This window comes from Salvelinus alpinus, chromosome 17 (assembly GCF_045679555.1).
Source record: "Salvelinus alpinus chromosome 17, SLU_Salpinus.1, whole genome shotgun sequence".
Classification (NCBI taxonomy): Eukaryota; Metazoa; Chordata; class Actinopteri; order Salmoniformes; family Salmonidae; genus Salvelinus; species Salvelinus alpinus.
The window spans coordinates 18,580,478-18,599,470 of NC_092102.1; the positions used below are offsets into that span (position 1 = coordinate 18,580,478).

At 43.6% G+C, this 18,993-nt stretch overlaps 1 long non-coding RNA gene across 1 annotated transcript; it reads right to left on the reverse strand.

Moving 5' to 3' along the window:
• Positions 1-9,662: 9,662 nt before the first annotated feature.
• On the reverse strand, positions 9,663-18,993 carry LOC139542374 (uncharacterized). Its single transcript, XR_011668496.1, has 2 exons — positions 17,087-18,993; positions 9,663-11,585 (listed from the first exon to the last, which is right to left on the reverse strand). It is a non-coding gene; the product is annotated as an uncharacterized lncRNA (long non-coding RNA).

The following is an 18,993-nucleotide window of genomic DNA, read 5'->3' on the forward strand; positions in this document are numbered from 1 at the left end:
ATATGAGTAGATATAATATGTGGGTGGAATTCAAGTTACACACAATATTGATCATTATTTTGAATTATATTTTAGATTCTTGGCGACAGGGGACTCCTACAGGAAAATTGGATTCAGTTTCCGAGTTGGACGGTCCACGGTGGCAGGCATTGTCCCCTCTGTGGCACAAGCCATTTGGGACTGTCTGATTGGTGAATACATGCCTGTCCCCAAGGAGGAAGACTGGATGGCCATCGCTGCCGAGTTCCTGGAGAGGTGGAATTTCCCCAACTGTCTTGGCTCCATTGACGGGAAACATGTAGTAATCCAGGCTCCACCGTGCTCAGGTTCGCAATTCTACAACTACAATGGTACATATTCAGTTGTACTCTTGGCTGTAGTAGATGCCATCTACTGTTTCCGTGTTGTCGATGTTGGTGCTTACAACAAGGGAAGTGATGGCGGGACCCTCCGGGACTCTGCCTTTGGCCAGGCACTTCAGGATGGCGCCCTGGAGATTCCACCACCTGCATCATTCCCTGGAGCTGAAGACCTGGGACCTGTTCCCCACGTCTTCGTCGGCGACGAGGCCTTCCCTTTAAGACCCAACTTCATGAGGCCATACGCTGGACGCCAGCTGCCATTGCCAAAGCCTGTAAGGATCTTTAACCAGCGATTGTCCAGGGCAAGGTTAGTTGTTGAATGCGCCTTTGGGATTCTGGCAGCCCGGTGGAGAATGTATTGGAAAGTGCTTGGTCTCAGCCCCTCAAATGTCAATGCCTGCGTGAAGGCCACATGTGTTCTCCATAACTACCTGCGGAGGTCATTCCAGGAGCCGCTCCGGATGGAGATGGGCACGCCAAATGGTCACCTACCTGATGTCACCAGGGCAGGTGCCAACAACACCCCCAGACAGGCACTCCAGGTGAGGGAGAAGCTGACCACCTACTTCTCATCGCCAGCAGGTGAAGTCCCATGGCAGTATGCCGTGGGGTGAAACTGCTCTTTTAAGAGCCCCCTAACATAAAGGTTATTTTAAGAACCATCCACCATTGTCCATAAAGTTGAATTTTTTCCCCAGATTACTTTGTATCATTGTCTCTCTTCATTTGGAAGTTATATTTAAGTGAAATTTGCGAGTAAAGACCACACCCTTCCCTCTCCCATTAACGTCAGTATTATACACACCTGGCATGGTACATCAGGTGAGCGGGAGCACTAATTAAGGTTATACGACATACAGTTAGTATGATAACAAAGGGTAACCTAGGGTCCATACAAATAGTACAGTTTACCACCATGTTCACTGGCCTGACAAAATACAGGTGGGAAAAAAACGAATTGGGAAGAGATTGTGTTTTTACTTTCATCTAGATAAGGTATTTCTTAATTTTTTTTATACATTTGCTAACATTTCTAAAAACCTTTTTTCGCTTTGTCATTATGGGCTATTGTGTGCGGATTGCGCAGTATCTTTATTTATTTAATCCATTTTAGAATAAGACTAAGGTAACAAAATGTGGAAAAGTGAAGGTCTGAATACTGATTTACTGTAGGCCTATTCTTGTGTGTATTAATAATCTAAACCCGATCTAGTGTGACAGTAAAACAAGAAGTGAATGATATCATGCAATAAACAAATAATCTAAACCCGATCTAGTGTGACAGTAAAACAAGAAGTGAATGATATCATGCAATAAACAAATAATCTAAACCCGATCTAGTGTGACAGTAAAACAAGAAGTGAATGATATCATGCAATAAACAAATGTTGCTTAATAACCTCTAACGAGTCACAAACCCGGATCCGGGATCCCCCCCATCAAAAAAGCTGACTAGCATAGCCTAGCCTAAAGCCACAGGGATATCATATAATAAAATGTTAATGAAATCACAAGTCCATGACACCAAATGAAAGATACACATCTTGTGAATCCAGCCATCATTTCTGATTTTTTAAATGTTTTACAGGGAAGACACAATATGTATTTCTATTAGCTAACCACGATAGCAAAAGACACAACTTTTTTTTCACACCATTTTTTTACTGCATAGGTAGCTATCACAAATTCGACCAAATAAAGATATAAATAGTCACTAACCAAGAAACAACTTCATCAGATGACAGTCTGATAACATATTTATTGTATAGCATATGTTTTGTTCGAGAAATGTGCATATTTCAGGTATAAATCATAGTTTTACATTGCAGCCACCATCACAAATCTCACCAAAGCAGCTAGAATAACTACAGAGAGCAACGTGAAATACCTAAATACTCATCATAAAACATATATGAAAAATACACAGTGTACAGCAAATGAAAGACAAAGATATTGTGAATCCAGCCAATATTTCAGATTTTTTAAGTGTTTTACAGCGAAAACACAATATAGCATTATATTAGCTTACTACAATAGCCAACCACACAACAGCATTGATTCAAGCCAACAATAGCGATAACGAATAAACCAGCAAAAGATATTTATTTTTTCACTAACCTTCTCAAACTTCTTCAGATGACAGTCCTATAACATCAAATTACACAATACATATATGGTTTGTTCGAAAATGTGCATATTTAGCGGCACAAATCGTGGTTATACAATATGAATAGTAGCCAAACAACAAATAAAATGTCGGGAGAAATCTTGGGAGAGGCACCTAATCTAATCAATAACTAATCATAAACTTGACAAAAAAATACAGGTTGGACAGCAAATGAAAGATACATTAGTTCTTAATGCAACCGCTGTGTTAGATTTTTAAAATTAACGTTACTACGACATACAGCGTGCGTTACAGCGAGACCGTACCGAAATTAATGGCGGAATTATAGTCTAACATTTTTCAACAGCAATACGAATTAATAGCATAAATAGTTCTTACTATTTGATGAGCTTCCATCAGAATCTTGTGCAAGTTGTCCTTTGTCCAGAATCATCGTTGCTCGGTTGTAGATTGTCGTCTTCAGCTTAGGAATTAGCAGTAAACATTAGCTATGTGGCCCAGACGTGTCCAACTCTTCATTACGCAGGACAAAGAAAATTCCGAAAAGCGCAATATACTGATATAAACTGATATAACTCGGTTTAAAATAACTACATTATGATGTTTTTAACACCTATATCGAATAAAATCAGAGCCGGATATATCTAAGGCCTATAACGAGAGCTTTTCAGAATGCCATCCTGAGGTCTGCTTTGCGCCATGACGAACGTTGAAAAGAGTGCACCCCTCATTCCAAGAGCCTTTATAAGGCCTCAGATCTACCTAGCAACACCATTCCAATTCTCACTACTTACTGACATCTAGGGGAAATCGTATGCAGTGCATGTCGACTCATAGATTACATGCAAATTAATAAACTGACCCTGGAACAGAGTGCCCGATTTCAGATTTCTCACTTCCTGACAGGAAGTTTGCTGCAACTTGAGTTCTGTTTTACTCACAGATCGGTTTTAGAAACTACAGAGTGTTTTCTATCCAATAGTAATAATAATATGCATATTGTACGAGCAAGAATTGAGTACGAGGCAGTTTAATTTGGGAACGAATTTTTACAAAGTGAAAACAGCGCCCCCATATTGACAAGAAGTTTTAATGAGTCCGGTGACTTTCATTGCATTTGTCAGGATTTCATCATGTATGTTCTTCCTGTGATTGCCCTGTATAAAACAAGTCTTATCTATTGATTTTGGTCGGAGACGGGAGAAAAGAAGCCTAACATAAATGGAGTTGAGAGCTCAAAAATAAATGTCTGTATGTTGTAATAAATAAGTTATTCCATTGTAGCACAAATGTTGTTTGTTAGAAGGGGAGAATACTGAGTTGTGTGACATGAGATTATAAATCGATCATAAAATCATCATCAATTTATAATCTCAAGGTGATTGTTATTATATCCCTCCCAGGAACTCTGTCATACAATGAGACAATGTTGCACAGCGTGAGAGTCACTTTTCACTGTAGACACTCAACATAATGGAGAGCCAAACCTTTCAGATCTTGACCAGAAATGACAAACCACTTCCGGTTGTAGCCCCTCCTTCAAACTAATAACCTCAATATAAAAGTTTTCCATCATGATATGTGATTACTGTATATTAAGAGATCAGATATGTGTACATAAAGTTGGTAAAACATGTAAGGAATGTCTTTGCTGTAATCACTTTAAGAACATGGTTACAGCAGAACTGTTCGTGAGGAAGCTGTGATGATATTGTGTTAACCACAAACACACAATAATACTTACAGTATCTTACTGCTTAGAAACCATGCATAAAATATGCAGTAATCTTGCCCAAGTATTTGGAAGCATATCTACAGCTTTGACAAATATTGTGTCAGAGCTGGGAGGAGTGGCAGGAAATTATGAAAGGGTGTGCCGTTTCCTCAGTGACTACATGAGTCACACTTAGAATTGTTCTACATAGCACATTTACATGGAGTGGTTCTGATACTTTAAATACAAAAGTGGTGATTATTTATTTTATTTTTTAAAACAATCCATCCAGCTCAGCGTGCCACTCCTTCAGGGGTGTAATCAGTAGTCCAAACAGTTGCAAATGTTCAGTTTCTCAACTAAAATGAGTCTCTACTTGACAAATTCAGGTATGTCCCTCCCCATTTCGTTCCGTTGGCTTCCATTTAAGAAACATTTTGCAACAGAATCGGCGTAATAAATCAAATCAAATGTTATTTGTCACATGCGCCGAATACAACAGGTGTAGTAGACCTTACTGTGAAATGCTTACTTACAAGCCCTTAACCAACAATGCAGTTCAAGAAAGTGTTAAGAAAATATTTACAAAATAATCGAAAGTAAAAAATAATAAAAAGTAACACAATAACAAAAACAAGGATAAATACAGGGGTTACCGGTACCGAGTCAGTGTGCGGGGGTACAGGTTAGTCGAGGTAATTTGTACATGTAGGTATGGGTAAAGCGACTATGCATAGATAATAGACAGCAGTGAAAAACTAATGGAGGGGGGGGGGGGGGGGGTGTCAATGTAAATAGTCCGGGTGGCCATTTGATTAATTGTTCAGCAGTCTTATGGCTTGGGGGTAGAAGCTGTTAAGAAGCCTTTTGGTCCTAGACTTGGCGCTTTGGTACCGCTTGCCGTGCTGTAGCAGAGAGAACAGTCTATGACTTGGGTGACTGGAGTCTTTGACCATTTTTTGGGCCTTCCTCTGAAACCGCCTAGTATATAGGTCCTGTATGGCAGGAAGCTTGGCCCCAGTGATGTACTGGGCCATACGCACTACCCTCTGTATCGCCTTACGGTCAGATGCCGAGCAGTTTCTATACTAGGCAATGATGAAACGGGTCAGGATGCTCTCGATGGTGCAGCTGTAGAACTTTTTGAGGATCTGGGGACCCATAACAAATCTTTTCAGTCTCCTGAGGGGGAAAAGGTGTTGTCGTGCCCTCTTCACGACTGTCTTGGTGTGTTTGGACCATGATAGTTTGTTGGTGATGTGGACACCAAGGAACTTGAAACTCTCGACCCGCTCCACTACAGCCCCGTCAATGTCAATGGGGGCCTGTTGGGCCCACGTTTTCCTGTAGTCCATGATCAGCTCCTCTGTCTTGCTCACATTGAGGGAGAGGTTGTTGTCTTGGCACCACACTGCCAGGTCTCTGACCTCCCTATAGGCTGTCTCATCGTTGTCGGTGATCAAGCCTACCACCGTTGTGTCATCAGCAAACTTAATGATGGTGTTGGAGTCGTGTTTGGCCACGCAGTCGTGGGTGAACAAGTAGTACAGGAGGGGACTAAGCACGCACCCCTGAAGGGCCCCCGTGTTAAGGATCAGCGTGGCAGATATGTTGTTGCCTACCTTTACCACCTGGGGGCAGCCTGCCAGGAAGTCCAGGATCCAGTTGCAGAGGGAGGTGTTTAGTCCCAGGATCCTTAGCTTATTGATGAGCTTTGAGGGCACTGGTGTTGAACGCTGAGCTGTATTCAACTGCATTCTCACATAGGTGTTCCTTTTGTCCAGGTGGGAAAGGGCAGTGCGGAGTGCGATTGAGATTGTGTCGTCTGTGGATCTGTTGGGGTGGTATGTGAATTGGAGTGGGTCTAGGTTTTCCGGGATGATGGTGTTGATATGAGCCATGACCAGCCTTTCAAAGCACTTCCTGGCTACCGACGTGAGTGCTACGGTACGGTAATCATTTAGGCAGGTTACCCTCGCTTCCTTGGGCACAGAGACTGTGGTGATCTGCTTGAAACATGTAGGTATTACAGACTCGGTCAGTGAGAGGTTGAAAATATCAGCGAAGACACTTGCCAGTTGGCCTGCGCGTGCTTTGAGTACACATCCTGATAATCCGTCTGGCTTTGTGAATGTTGACCTGTTTAAAGGTCTTGCTCACATCGGCTTCAGAGAGCGTGATCACACAGTCGTCCGGAACTGCTGGTGCTCTCATGCATGCTTCAGTGTTGCTTGCCTCGAAGCTAGCATAAAAGGCATTTAGCTCGTCTGGTAGGCTCACGTCACTGGGCAGCTCGTGGCTGGGTTTCCCTTTGTAATCCATAATAGTTTTAAAGCCCTGCCGCATCCGACAAGCGTCAGAGCCGGTGTAGTAGGAATACACCCAGGTTCACTACTGAGTTGACCTGGTTGGTTCCTAGCTGGGGTATTTTGCAATAAACTGTTAACTTAAAACAGAAAATGTTTTTCAACGAAAACAAGAGTTTTTATTGGACAAATTCTGGGGTGTATTCATTACGTCTCACAACGGAAACCGTTTACCATTTAAGAACCAAATGGAAGCAAACGGAACTGTCACGCCCTGATCTGTTTCACCTGTCTTTGTGCTTGTCTCCACCCTCCTCCAGGTGTCGTCCATCTTCCCCATTATCTAACCCCTGTGTATTTATACGTGTGTTTTCTGTCTGTCTGTTGCCAGTTCGTCTTGTTTGTTCAAGCCTACCAGAGTTTTGTCTCAGCTCCTGTTTTTCCCTAGTCTCTCTTTTATTCGTCATCCTGTTTTTAAAAAACTTTTGCCTGTCCTGACCCTGTACCTGCCCACCTGACCACTGCCTGTCTCTGCCCCTGCCTGCTGTCCTGTACCTTGTATCGACCCCTTCCTGCCTTGGCCTGTCGTTCGCCTGCCCGTGGTTACAATAAACATGGTTACTTCACACAGTCTGCACTTGGGTCGTACCTTGATTCCTGATAGGAATGAAACGGAGAGGGACCTACCTTAATTTATTCAATAGAAACTCGTTTTTGTATTTTTTGTTGTTGATAAGACCCAGGAAATTAGAACCTTTTTTTAGTTGCACTAATGCAAAAAATACACAGCATAAATTCAAAGCACACTTCTAATTAACATTGCAATTCGAACCGAATGCAGTTCATAAACCCTGCAGAAAACCACTATAACCCATAAAATAATGTGTGCCTCTGAGCTTTCATTGTGTATTCAGACAGTTACCAATTTGATAGGCCTATGCACAATTCATTACATAGGCATCTCTGTCACAGCCATGGTCTGTTCACAATTCCGAGAGGCATGAGGGGAAATTATATTTTCTCTTGTCCTAGACCCTATAAGCTTTTTTCCTATTCAGTCCCAATCTCACTGAAACATAAATTCCTGACTCCTGTCTCACATGGAAATTCCTAACTTTATTCTGTAATCCATAGGTTGCTTTATCAAAGCACTTCTCTCACTTATGGATGTCAAAATACCGCTAATAACATTTCCCCCGCTTCTTTGCGATGTCTAGTATATGCTGCCCATCTGAGAGCTTCGGTTGAGAATGTGTGATCAATAAATGGTATGAGAGTAGATGTCTATTTTCAGGGGCGCAACTTTGGTTTTAGAAGTGAGGGGGACATAACTTGGTGGGGGGTCTGGGGTACCTCCCGTTTTTGGGGGCATCTAAAGCTCATTTCCTGCATTTCTACACAATCTAATATGACCCATGGCCCTTTAGCAGTCTCTATTTAGAACATAAAGTAAGCAAAAATGCCCAAGCTAGGTAAGATATCATTATTAAATATGTTTAAGTGATAGATAAGACCGAACTAGATCAAAATTCAATAACCAATATTGTGTTGTACCTTTAACCAATAGCTTAACAAATGAACAACGCTTACAAATGAAGTACAAAGATTGTCTTTATTAAGCCAGCCCGAGCCGCCTGCACGCCCCAACACAACTTCCTTCCCATCTTTTTTTATGTCTCAAGGAAAGGTTGGAAAACAATTTTTTAAATAAAAAACCACATTAACAGTACACCCTCCATATAATTCATATATTTTTACTTGCACACAATATAGCTGAGTCACCCCGTCCTACCCCTAGGGGTCCACGTCCCTGCAGCGCACCAACCCAACACACCAAACCAACATTTATTATTGGTTTCAGGTGTGTAAGGCCAAGGCCAAAGTGTCAACCAACAGTACAGCAGACCCCCAAGGCCAGGACTGAGCAGCCCAACAGCTAGGGATTGCCTAATAGGTATCTCCCATGACGTGGGCATGTTTTCAATACAGACTCCTTTTGTCGTACTGTATTCCATATGGCATCCAGACCTTATAAAAGTTCCACAGTATACACTTAGTCTTGTAATAAATACAATCTAGTGATGCATAACTTGACATTTCTTCCATCCATTGTGGGTGTAAGGGCACAAGGCGAGACCCAAATGCAGACACAGGAGGCAGATGGTTGAGCTCCGATATTTATTACACCAAAAGGGCTAGGCAAAAGGCAGGTCGGGGACAGGCGAGAGTTCATAAACCAGGTCAGAGTTCAAACAGTACCAGGGCATAGGCAGGCTCGAGGTCAGGACAGGCAGGGGTTCAGTGAACAGGTCCGAGTCCAAACAGTACAAGGGGATAGGCAGGCTCGAGGTCAGGCAGGCGGATTCGTAGTCAGGACAGGCAAGGGTCAAAACCAGCAGGACTAGGAAAAAACAGAGACTGGGAAAACTAGGAGCTAGAAGAAACACTGGTTGACTTGGCAAGACAAACTGGCACAGAGAGACAGGAAACACAGGGATAAATACACTGGGGACTCATGGAGAAAACAGGAGACACCTGGAGGTGGGTGGAGACAATCAGGGCGTGACAGTGGGAGGATAACCAACCTTCCAATTAATGGCAATGCATTTCTTAGCCGCTATAAATGCTAGGTTACACAGTTTCTTCTGATAAGTCTCCAGTATCAACATTTCCAAGCAAACAAAAACAGGGAGAAGGGAGAATCTGTGCACAGATAAAAGAGCATACTCTTTGACAGAATTCAGCCAGCCTTCACAAGACCACAACATATGCAAATATGTCCCCTTTTGTGTTTTACACTTCCAACAGAATAATTACATTTCTATGTGCATGATATTCAGTTTCACTGGCATATAGTACATTCTATGGATAGGCTTAAACTGCAGTAATTTATGTCTGAGATTCTATGAACACGACTGGGCATTCTAACATATCTTTATCCATTCATCATCATCAACAGCGTCTCCCAGGTCTTCCTATTTATTATTTTATTTTATTTCACCTTTATTTAACCAGGTAGGCTAGTTGAGAACAAGTTCTCATTTGCAACTGCGACCTGGCCAAGATAAAGCATAGCAATTCGACACATACAACAACACAGAGTTACACATGGAATAAACAAAACATACAGTCAATAATACAGTAGAAAAAAATTAAAAAGTCTATATACAGTGAGTGCAAATGAGGTAAGATAAGGGAGTTAAGGCAATAAATAGGCCATGGTGGCGAAGTAATTACAATATAGCAATTAAACACTGGAATGGTAGATGTGCAGAAGATGAATGTGCAAGTAGAGATATTGGGGTGCAAAGGAGCAAGATAGATAAATAAATACAGTATGGGGATGAGGTAGATAGATGGGCTGTTTACAGATGGGCTATGTATAGGTGCAGTGATCTCTAAGTTGCTCTGACAGCTGGTGCTTAAAGCTAGTGAGGGAGATGTGAGTCGCCAGCTTCAGTGATTTATGCAGTTCGTTCCAGTCATTAGCAGCAGAGAACTGGAAGTAAAGGCGACCAAATGAGGAATTGGCTTTGGGGGTGACCAGTGAGATATACCTGCTGGAACGCGTACTACGAGTGGGTGCTGCTATGGTGACCAGTGAGCTGAGATGAGTCGGGGCTTTACCTAGCAGAGACTTGTAGATAACCTGTAGCCAGTGGGTTTGGCGACGAGTATGAAGCGAGGGCCAACTAACGAGAGCGTACAGGTCGCAGTGGTGGGTAGTGTATGGGGCTTTGGTGACAAAACTCACTATTGTTCGACATGTTTTGTGTCATCGGGAAAAGCCTTTATCAACCCTTGATACAGTTTGGAAATGAACTTTAGAGACTGCCTTAAAATAGTTTCAATCTTTTTGCCTGTCCAGTGTTTGCCGCACAGAGAATGTAAATGTAGAAATAAAGTGTATCTGCAAAAATTCACCTCAGCTCCGTCAGACTAGTCATCCCTGGCTACCTGACCCTGATGAGACCCCTTTCACCATCTGATCCTGCTCCGATGAGGCATGACAAATAATTCCATTTGTGTACATTTATACATTCTATTATCCATGAATAGACTAAATGGTTCAACAATTTAAATGACTATTACTCCCGGATCTCAGACTGTAGCCTACCTATCAACTCAAGATGGAACTTTGAATCCATTCACTGATGGTTATAATATACTGCAAAATCTTCCCTGGCTGTCTGACCCTGCTGGGACACCTGTCACCATCTGATCCTGCTAAGACATGATTAGCATAGTGTTGTGTACTGACTGTGCACCATGACAGTGAAGCCTTGTGAAAATGGATGGGGCGGCAGGTAGCCTAGTGGTTAGAGCGTTGGGCCAGTAACCGAACGGTTGCTAGATCGAATCGCCGAACTGACAAGGTAAAAATCTGTTGTTCTGCCCCTGAACAAGGCAGTTAACCCACTGTTCCTAGGCCGTCATCGTAAATAATAATTTGTTCTTAACTGACTTGCCTAGTTAAATAAAATAAAAAAATGGAAAGCCTGTAAAGCTGTTTATACCATGGCAGTGTGAAAAGTAGGGAATTAGCTAGGGAAACTGACAGATCAATAACGGTACATTGTTATACTGACTAATAAAAGCTTGCATTGCACTGAAAAAACGTCAGAATATTGGAGAAGACCCAGATGCAGACAGTGTCGAAGTAACAAAAGTGTATTACTAGAACAGGTGGCAGGCAAAACGACAGGTCAAGGGCAGGCATGGGTCAGTAATCCAGATCAGAGTCCATAAGGTACAGAACGGCAGGCAGTCTTGGGGTCAGGGTAGGCAGAGGTCAATAATCTAGGGTGGTGTGACAAGGTACAGAACGGCAGGCAGAAATGGTTAAAACTGGGAAAACTAGAAAACAGGAACTAAAGAAAAGACAGGTGCAAGGGAAAAACGCTGGTAGGCTTAACGAACAAAACAAACAACACAGGTACAAATACACTGGGGATAATGGGGAAGATGGGTGACATCTGGAGGGGGGTGTAGACAAGCACAAAGACGGATGAAACAGATCAGGGTGTGACAGGTCTTCAATCGTTTGGCCGCTGGTTTCATCGTTTGATTCAGGTCTAGTGTGATTGAGAAAAAAACAATAGCTAAGTTAGTGACTTTGGCTAACTCTGCTAGCTAATTTTACAATGGTACATCATCAAATTTACTTCTGTTGAAACGGGACAAAACAAAGGTTACCAAACATTTCCATACACATAACAGCTCTTAGATACTGCTACCAGACAGATAGCTAGAGCTGAACTGGCTGTGGTAGCTACTAGCTAGCTAACTAGCTGCTCGTACTGTAGGTCATCAGTGGCGGATTTAGGCATAGGCGACATGCGCAGCCGCCCAGGGCGGCATCTTGCCGGGGGCGGCATGGGGCGCCCGCACAAAAAAAGAAGATTGGAATATATATATATATATATATATATATATATATATAATGGTGACATTTGATCGGTTTGGTTCGATCGGTTTTCTATCACTCAGTTGCACACCATGTCGATGATATCATGTCACCGTGTGGGACTGTGGGTCAATTAACCTTGTCGGAGTGGGCGCCCTGTGTCACGTTCTGACCTTAGTTCCTTTGTTTTGTCTTTTGTTTTAGTTGGTCAAGGCGTGAGTTGGGTGGGTAATCTATGTTTTCTATTTCTGTGTTGGTTTTCTGTGTTTGGCCTGATATGGTTCTCAATCAGAGGCAGCTGTCAATCGTTGTCCCTGATTGGGAACCATATTTAGGTAGCCTGTTTTCTGTTGGGTTTTGTGGGTGGTTGTTTTCAGTCTTTGTGTGTCTGCACCAGATAGAACTGTTTCGGTTTTCACTTTGCATGAGGCACGATATCCGCCCGACGGAGCGTGTCGGGGATTTGATGTCACCTGAGTCAGCTCTCCATACTTGTCCTGAGGTGCGTGCTAGCCGTCTGGTGAAGACTGTGGGCCTCCTGTGCAGCAGGCCTCCTGTGTGCCTCCCTAGCCCTGCACGTCTTGTGCCAGCTCAGCGCACTAGCTCTCCTGTGGCAGCCCCTCGCACCAGTCCTGCGGTGCCGGCACCACGTACCAGGCCTCCTGTTCCTGCTCCCCGCACCCGCCCTGAGGTGCCTCGCACCAGCCCAGTACCACCAGTGCCAACACCACGCACCAGGCTTCCTGTGCGTCTCCAGAGCCCTGTAAGCCCTGTTCCTCCTCCCCGCACTCGCCCTGAGGTGCGTGTCCTCAGCCTGGTACCACCAGTGCCGGTACCATGTGTGTACCACGCACCAGGCATCCAGTGCGTCTCCAGGGTCCAGTACTCCCTGTTCCTGCTACCCGCACTCGCCCAGAGGTGCGTGTCCCCAGCCCGGTACCACCAGTTCCGGCACCACGCACAAGGCCTACTGTGCGCCTCAGCAGGCCAGAGTCTTCCGTCTGTCCAGCACCGCCTGAGCTGCCCGTCTGTCCAGCGCCGCCTGAGCTGCCCGTCTGTCCAGCGGGATCTGAGCCGCCTGTCTGTCCTGAGCCGTCAGAGCCGCCCGTCTGTCCTGAGCCGTCAGAGCCGTCCGCCAGTCAGGAGCCGCCAGAGCCGTCCGCCAGTCAGGAGCCGCCCGCCAGTCAGGAGCCGCCAGAGCCGCCCGCCAGTCAGGAGCCGCCAGAGCCCCCCGCCAGTCAGGAGCCGCCAGAGCCGCCCGCCAGTCCGGAGCCGCCCCTCAGTCCGGAGCCGCTCTTCAGTCCGGAGCCGCTCTTCGGTCCGGAGCCGCTCTTCGGTCCGGAGGCGCCCCTCGGTCCGGAGGCGCCCCTCGGTCCGGAGGCGCCCCTCGGTCCAGAGGCGCCCCTCGGTCCAGTGGGGTCCTTTATTAGGGTTCCCAGGCCAAGGTCGGCGGCGAGGGTCGCCGCTCAAAGGACGTCACTGAAGCGGACAAAGACAATGGTGGAGTGGGGTCCACGTCCAGCGCCAGAGCCGCCACCGCGGACAGATGCCCACCCAGACCCTCCCCTATAGGTTCAGGTTTTGCGGCCGGAGTCCGCACCTTGGGGGGGGGGGGGGGTACTGTCACGTTCTGACCTTAGTTCCTTTGTTTTGTCTTTTGTTTTAGTTGGTCAGGGCGTGAGTTGGGTGGGTGGGTATCTAATCTATGTTTTCTATTTCTGTGTTGGTTTTCTGTGTTTGGCCTGATATGGTTCTCAATCAGAGGCAGCTGTCAATCGTTGTCCCTGATTTGGAACCATATTTAGGTAGCCTGTTTTCTGTTGGGTTTGTGGGTGGTTGTTTTCAGTCTTTGTGTGTCTGCACCAGATAGAACTGTTTCGGTTTTCACTTTGTGGTTTTGTATTTTGAGTTGTTCACTTCCATTAAATAAGATGAACAATTATCACGCTGCGCATTGGTCCTCCGATCCTTCTAACTTCTCCTCCTCAGACGAGGAGGAAGACGACAGCCGTTACACCCTGATTGTAGTTTGTGAGCTAGGCAGGCTATTGCCTGGGTAGGTCTCCCACTCAGAAGTACGAGATGGGAAGGGGGCGGGGGTAGGTTGACCTCAGGTCTCCCCACTGGAAGCCTGAGGTAGGGGGAGTGGATGACTCTATCAAATAGCGCACCTCTTACTTTGTACAGTACTAATGCAATTTAGTTTTATTTGTGTGTTTTTTGTTCGCAATAGGGTAATAGTGTAATAATTAGATTGTCTTTTTTTATTTGTATTTATATACTTAAATTTGTTTCTATTTGTCTTTGTTACTTCTTTTTTTATATTTATGAGTCTTATTTTTGTATATATATATATATATATATATGGTTTTAAATGTTATGATTATTTATTTATGTTGTTCCAAATGTCGGAATAAAAATTACAGTTAGTGCAGAATGGTGCTTTTATTGTTGGGGGCGGCTAAAGGGGGGGGGGTAGTTCGCCCAGGGAGCCATATAAGCTAGAACCGCCACTGCAGGTCATTCACCTAAGTCAAGAGGGGATGAAATATTAGCTAATGTAACATGTCAGTTACACTACTAGCTCAGCACTGGGAATACAGTTTTTGTGTTGTCAAACAGCAGTTACCATGCCAGCTAGATCACTCAACTAAACAGTAGCCAGTTTCTGCTCTGCTTGCATTTACAACTCGGAGAACAAAAGCACTTGCACTGAGACGCAGTGCCTTAGACCGCTGCGGCACTCGGGAGGCCATGAACAGAAGTTCTTCCACACCGATCTCGACAAGCCACATCTGTATGGACCTCGCTTTGTGCACGGGGACATTGTCATGCTGAACCAGGAAAGGGCCTTTCCCAAACTCTTGTCACAAAGTTGGTAGCACAGTATTGTCTAGAATGTAATTGTATGCTGTAGAGTTAAGAGGCCTAGCCCGAACCATAAAAAACAGCCCCAGACCATTATTCCTCCTCCACCAAACTTTACAGCTGGCACTATGCATTGGAGCAGGTAGCGTTCTCCTGGCATCCACCAAACCCAGATTCATCCGTCGGACTGCCAGATGGTGAAGTGTGATTCATCACTCCAGAGAACGCGTTTCCACCGCTCCAGAGTCCAATGGTGGCGATCTTTACACCATTCCAGATTATGCTTGGCATTGGTGATCTTAGGCTTGTGAGATGCTGCTCGGCCATGGAAACCCATTTCATGAAGTTCCCGACAAACAGTTATTGTGCTGACGTTGCTTCCAGAGGCAGTTTAGAAGTCGGTAGTGAGTGTTGCAACCGAGGACAGACAATTAATACGCGCTACGCGCTTCAGCACTCGACGGTCCCGTTCTGTGAGCTCTTCAGTAAGGCCATTCTACTGCCAATGTTTGTCTGTGGAGATTGCATGGCAATTTTATACACCGGTCAGCAACGGATGTGACTGAAGTAGCCAAATCCACTAATTTGAAGGGGTGTCCACATAATTTTTTATATATAGTGTAGTTACTCTATCATTACTAAGTATTACTAAGTAATTTACTCTGAATTCTTTACATAGTGGCGCAGCCAAGCCGACAAGGTAGTGCAACGCCCCTCTTATTTGGGGAGAACCCTGCATAGTGACCATATCTTGGTTTTAAAAGGGAATTTCACCCTGAATCTCCCATGGAAAATAGTCACTACTATATTAACAACATTACGTTTTTGCAGTGATGTAAAGTACTTAAGTAGTACTTTCAAGTATTTTTACTTAAGTATATATTTTTTTAGGTATCTGTACTTTACTATTTATATTTGACAACTTTATAATTTTACTTTAATACATTCCTAATGAAAGTGATGTACTCCATACATTTTCCCTGAAACCCAAAAGTACTCGTTACATTTTGACAGGAAAATGGTCTAATTCACACACTTATCAAGAGAACATCCCTACTGCCTCTTATCTTTCCTAAACACATGCTTCATTTGTAAATTCTCTCCGAGGGTGAGAGCGTTCCCCTGGCTATCCGTAAATAAATAAAAACTATAAAATGGTGCCATCTGGTTTTCTTGATATAAGGAATTTGAAATGATTTATACTTTTACTTTTGATACTTTAGTATATTTTAGCAATTACATTTACTTTTGATACTTAAGTATATTTAAAACCAAATACTTTTACACTTTTACTCAAGTAGGATTTTACTGGGTGACTTTCACTTTTACTTGAGTCATTTTCTAGCTATCTAGGTATCTTTACTTTGATACTTTTTCCACCACTGCGTTTGTCATAAACGTTATAAACATTATCCAAACCACAAGCTAGAACGAGCACATTTTCATTTGAAGTATTTTCATCGGGAAGTTTCGACTTCCTGTGTATTCGTCAGCTCATAGTGAATCACAAAGTCAGGCATTCATAGCAAATGCAGACACCGCCCCACTACGTACAAACTTGCCTGATAGTGTTGTTTATTTCGAACGACCAACACACACTAATATCAGAACTTCTCAAGGCACACATTTTTTATGGTCTGTTTTTCACTCACATTTGTCATCAAGCGCGACAATGTGTTATCTTTCATAGTTTCTACCTACCAGAGATGTACTGTGTCAGCTCGTATATTTAGCAATGAATCAGCTGATAGGAACATCACTGAAAGACTCTTCCGAACAAGGACAACCATATACATGCCCACAAAAACGTAGGTTGGGAAATACTGAGATAGAGACTAAGCGAAATGTCATATCAATACACCGAAAGTCGTCATTCGGGGTGTCGTTCAGTGGGCGAATTGCAGCGCCTACAAGCAGTGGCAGTGGCAGCCCCCCCCCCCCCAAAAAAAACACCATTCTGCACTAACTGTAATTTTAAGTTAGCCTACAGCATTGGAAATTCCCCTTACTGAGCTCAGGACTTAGTCAATACAATCACAGAAAACCTTTGTCACCTCAATAAAAGTTAACCAAATCAATAATGTGCTAGTTAGGTTGTAATCGTTTTGCTGCAGGCTACACACATTATCATGAGGAAACTGTGAAATTATATCCAATGTTATGTAGCATGTTGGACAGAAAACAGAATATTGTCGCCCTATGTGTAATAGCATAGCAAGCAACATAGGCTAACAAACATAAGTGTTATACTAGCCTATTTCATTACATGCATAATAGTATACTCATAAAGAGATGACATACCTTTATCTTTTGCGCGTTTCTCCTCTTCTTCTTTCCTCTTTTTCCTAAACTGGGTACCTGATGGTTTAGACCTTTTCTTATCCATTTGTGTTGATTTGGCACTCGAGCATCAATACATTACCCATCCCCCAACACTGTCAACCAAGAGTCAAGACTAAACCAATTCACCTTGGTGGTGTGCAGACTGGTTTTATATTATTCTTAACGATTTCGCACAAACCAGAAAAAAATGCAACAATATGTCTGTGAAACTATATATTCACAGTATTATGAATGAATTGTCGTTTATTTGGTAGCATTTCGTAGTGTGACTGATTTTACTAATTGCATTAGTACTGTACAAAGTTAGAGGTGCGCTATTTGATAGATTCGCCCGCTCCCCCTAACTCGGGCTTCCAGTGGGGAGACCTGAGGTCAACCTACCCCCTCCCCATCTCATACTTCTGAGTGGGAGACCTTCCCAGGCAGTAGCCTGCCTAGCTCACAAACTAGAATCAGGGCGCCCACTCCGACAAGGTTAATTGACCCACAATCCCGCATGGTGACATTATATCAATGTCACCATTACAAAAAAAATTGTGCGGACGCCCTGTGCCGCCCCGGGCGGCTGCCCATGTCGCCTATACCTAAATCCGTCACTGCTGTAAGAAATTGTATTAGATATTGGTAACTTGTTTTAACAACTTCTCAACATTACCTATAAGTTGACACAACATACACACCCCGTCTTTCTCTTGGACATATGCTGGACACATAGGACATATACACGGCACCCACAATTCCCCTCCCCCATGACAATCACACAGACACACCCAACCCATGGTTGGACCTCAGGACAAAGAACTCTCAGGAACCAATGGAACGTGGACACCAGGCCTGATCAGGACTACCCAAGACCCAGATCGACCAATCGGAAGGCCGGACTCGCAGATCTACCTACTTTGCTTGTTGTCTATATAGTACTGAACATTTCTGGAAACTGTCTCTTTTCCGGACGATTCACTAGGAGTCAGACTGAAAGAGCCTTGCTGCAAGATTTTACTAAGATATCTTTACATGTGATTAAACGGCCTTATTATAAAATTATCCACCTCGTCCTATTGTCTCCTCTTGTTCTCCTGTCAACAGTAAACGTTTTACTAACAGACTTGGTAAGCAGAGGATGGTTTCATCTTTGAATTTGGCCCAATAGAAAATTAATCGGACAGGAGACGAGAGGGAGAAAGATTCCAGAGGAGAGGTGACCTTTTCGAGGGAGAATCGCGATTCAACCCACACAGGAAACTGATCAAAGAGCTCGAAAATATTAAGGTAAGCAGAGCCGGTTTAATCAAAATCTGCATATTGTATTATAGCCAATATCTAAATTATGATCAGGAGTACTGTGGTGAGTGTGAATTGTTGCTAAATTTATGTGGAATTGTTTAAAATTTAAGGCATTGTGTACAGATATCTAAGTATTAATAGGTCAAAGACTTATTCACATAGTCTGGCACTACGCGGTATGCTGATCGAGTAGGTGTACAGTGAAGAATAAGCTTTATAACGATTCACATAGTCGGGCCATATCTGACAGTCGATCAGGTAGGGGTTACCGTGAAGAATCCATAATTAAAAGATGGGATCCAAATAGCCGGGCAGTAGTTAGATTTGGCAAATCAGCTAGGTGTTACCGTGACGACCCATAAAAAATAAAAATAAAAAAATATATATAACGATTCACACAGTCGGGCCATATTTGACAGTCGATCAGATAGGGGTACCGTGAAGAATCCATACGTTTTCAAATAGTCGTGCAGTAGCTATACTTAGCTAGGTGTTACGTGAGAAATCTAATGTGAATTCAAATAGTCGTGCAGTAGCTATACTTAGCTAGGTGTTACGTGAGAATTCTAATATTGCATGTG